The sequence below is a fragment of the Mastomys coucha genome, unplaced genomic scaffold (assembly GCF_008632895.1).
Source record: "Mastomys coucha isolate ucsf_1 unplaced genomic scaffold, UCSF_Mcou_1 pScaffold7, whole genome shotgun sequence".
NCBI lineage: Eukaryota > Metazoa > Chordata > Mammalia > Rodentia > Muridae > Mastomys > Mastomys coucha.
The window spans coordinates 56,052,312-56,055,956 of NW_022196913.1; the positions used below are offsets into that span (position 1 = coordinate 56,052,312).

At 46.7% G+C, this 3,645-nt stretch overlaps 1 pseudogene; it reads left to right on the forward strand.

The window, feature by feature from the left end:
* Nucleotides 1–3,078: 3,078 nt before the first annotated feature.
* On the forward strand, nucleotides 3,079–3,645 carry LOC116081965 (annotated as a pseudogene).

Sequence of the window (3,645 nt, forward strand, 5' to 3'; positions counted from 1 at the left end):
TATCCATTGGTATAAGCTTTTTCTCGCAAAGACTATTGTTCCTTTTTAAGACTAGATTTTCTGCCAGGCAGTGGTGGCGCATGCCTTTAATCTCAGCACTTAGGAGGCAGAGGCAGGTGGATTTCTGAGTTCGAGGCCAGCCTGGTCTACAGAGTGAGTTCCATGACAGCCAGGGCTATACAGAGAAACCCTGTCTCAAAAAAACAAAAACAAAAAACAAAACAAAAAAAAAAAAAACAAAAAAAAAAACCCTAGATTTTCTATAGTTTGCTGTGGCCATGTCAAAGGAAACAGCATGACCAGAGGTCATCTGTGTCCTTCATGTGCACAGTGGTACCACAGAGGAATAAAAGCCACTCGGCTCTGCATATTAAGTCAAATGACCTGAAGTCTCTGCACTCTATTTCACACACATGACCAGTAGTTTCTTGCGGTCTCAGAACCCAAGCCCTTCACCAGGCCCCCTGGTCCTGGCAAGCTAGCTTGCATTCTTCCTTCCCTGAAGCTCCTTGCTGGCACCCAGGTGACAGTTCAAAGGCCACACTGCAGTAGAGCCTCTGCTTCCTCTGGAAGTTCATCTTGTCAGGTTGACAGGATCTAGAATCACTAAGGAAACAAGCCTTGGAGCATGTTTGTAGGGGGGGTTTCCAGACTGGGTTAACTGAGGTGGGAAAGCTCCATAAGAACATGGGCAGCGCCACCAGATAGGCTGAGCTACCGCTCCCTCTCTCTCTCTCCCTCCTCCCCTTTCTCCCTCCTTCCCTCCCTCCTCCCCTACCTCCTTCCTGACTTTGGACACAATGTAACCAGTCACATGGCGACTTCCCCACTACTATTCTCTTGTGAACCAAAATAAATCCTTCCTCCTTAAGCTGCTTGGGTCAGGCATTCTGTTACAGCAGCAAGAAGAGCGAGCTACCTAACACACCTGACAGCTGCTCTGAACCAGTACCCCCCACACACACACACCTGCCCATGGATCCCATGCAGAGGGCAGCACAAGAAGAGCGAAGGGAAGCCAGTCTCACTTTGTAACAACACACCCTGCAGGAAAATTATCCAGTCCCAGCAGAGCAAGAACTCACACAGAAAGGAATTCAGTGGACTAAAGAGATGTCTCAGCAGTGAAGAGCACATACTCCTCTGGCTGAGGATCTGAGTTCAATTCCAGCATCCACATTAGGTGACTGACAACCACTGTAACTCCCACCTCCAGGGATTCTGACATCCTTTTTTGGCCTCTGCAGGGACCTGCACTGGTATGTGCACACATGCACACACACATGCACACACACAGGCACAAACACACACACACACACATACACACACATAATTAAAAATAATTCTTTTTAAAGAAGGAGGAAGAAGAAGAAAAGAAAGAAGTGCATCAATCCATTTACCCTGTGATGGGCGATCTTTGTCAACTTGACTAAATTTTGAATCCCCTAGGAGACTGAAGCACACCTGTGGATGGGCCTGTGAGGGTGTTTCAGAGAGGACCAACTGTGGGGAAAAGTTCAAAGGCGGGGGCCATGGTTGGAATAAAAGAAAAAAGGAGAAAGTGACCTCGAGTACCAGAACTTGCATCTGCTCCCCGGACCATCCAGATGTGAAGATGCAGCTTTCACGCTCCCCGGACCATCCAGATGTGAAGATGCAGCTTTCACTTCCACCCAACAGAGCATTCCTGCTGCCCCTTCCCCACCGCTCATGGACTGTGTAGTCCCTAGTACCGTGACCCCCTTCCCAAAGGAATCTTTTCTTCCTCCCTTAAATTGTTTCTTGTCCGGTATTTGGCCACACCCATAAGAAAAGTAACTAGTTCAACTCCCCACAACAACTCATTTCTCCCACTCAGCTCCCCACAACTCATTTCTCCTACTAAGCCTCACCTTCAACAGGATTCAAATCAAGGCAGTTGGTTGAATTATCATTGACTTTTATGTACTATCTGGAATTACCTTCTGGAATGATTTTTGAAGAAGGGACTTAAATTTGTAGATCATTCTTCGTCCCTTTGGAAGGAAAAACCAGAACTCACAGAATAGACCTGTTTTGGCATATACATTTGTATTTGCAACACACTCTTTTAAAGGATTATGCCTTTAATCCTAGCACTGGGGAGAGACAGGTTCAAGGCTAGGCATACAGAAAGACCTCATCTAAACACATTGTTTTGGGTTGTTTTGTTTTGTTTTGTTGTTTTGTTTTTGTTTGTTTATACTTTTAAGAAATATTGCATGCTTCACAGGTAACGTTTTCAATTCTAAATGTCACTGCAGAAATAATGACATATACCACACACATGATTGATGGCTGGTAGGGCTAAAAACTTCCTACGTAAAGTCACTTGAATTCCTAAAAATAAGCTTGTTTCCTTTATAGCTTCCTGATTTAAAACAATAAACTCGAACTTTGTTCTATTTTCAGAAGAAATGTCTTGTGCTGTGGTGTTTTGTTTGTTTACTGTTTATTTGTTTGCTTTGTTAGCATTTCTGTTTCTCACGGAAGCTGGAAGGAAACCATTCTCCAGAGAAGCCATTGCCTAACTGCGGCTGCGGCTGTGCAGCACACGACACTGATTTGCCATAGATTGCTTTTAGCTTTCTGAGAAACTGGCTCTGTTAATATCTATTGGGTCCATTTGGTTTATAACATCAGTGAACTCAGCACATCTCTGTTGAGTTTTTTGTCTAGATGACCTGTCTTTCAGTGAGAGTGGGGTATTAAAGTCTCCCACTATTAGTGTGCGAGGGTCAATAGGTGCTTTAGGCTGTAGAAGTGTTTATTTTACAAACTTGGGTGCCCTTGTGTTTGGGGCATAGATGCTAATAACTGCAGTATCCTCTTGGTGGATTTCTCTTTCCTTTGTGCCGAAAACCAGCCTCAGCTTGGTTGTTGGTCCTGAAGAAGGGGTGCTTGTGGCGGCAGATGAATGACTCAGAGTCAGTGATGGATGCAGGTCGACAGCTCTGTGGTCTATTCCAGATGGTTGTCTCTTGCAGACCAAAGCCCAGTATTTTCTTTTACATAAGCTACTTCCTTAGGAATTAGATATCGGCTGAGGCGACTGGGAGTGCGGCATGGCGTGCGCGGGCGCGGGCACGAGCGACGGGCCTGCCTCCGGTGTTGTGAGGCGCGGGCTGTTGTGCTCCCGGCTCTGCTCCGTCCTTCCTCTGTGGGTGGCGGAGGCCCCAAGCGGTGCGGGGCTCGACCCTTCCTTCCCTGCTCGTCCTGCCCAGCTCGCGCTGCGCGGTCTCTCGGACGCCAGACCGGCCCGGCCCGGATATGGCTCGTGGACAGCAGAAGATTCAGTCTCAGCAAAAAAATGCCAAAAAGCAGGCTGGACAAAAGAAGAAACAAGGACATGACCAAAAGGCTGCTGCCAAAACTGCCTTAATATACACCTGCACCGTCTGTAGGATGCAGATGCCAGACCCCAAGACCTTCAAGCAGCACTTTGAGAGAAAGCACCCTAAGACTCCACTTCCTCCAGAGTTGGCTGATGTTCAGGCATGAGGTTGTTTACAGGTGAATTCATGACACCTTTGACTCTTCTACTGTCTCAGACCTTAGGTAACAAACCTGCAGCTGCTTTTTTAAACAAACTGTTGATCAGCAAAAAATAAAGGGGCTACGGAAACA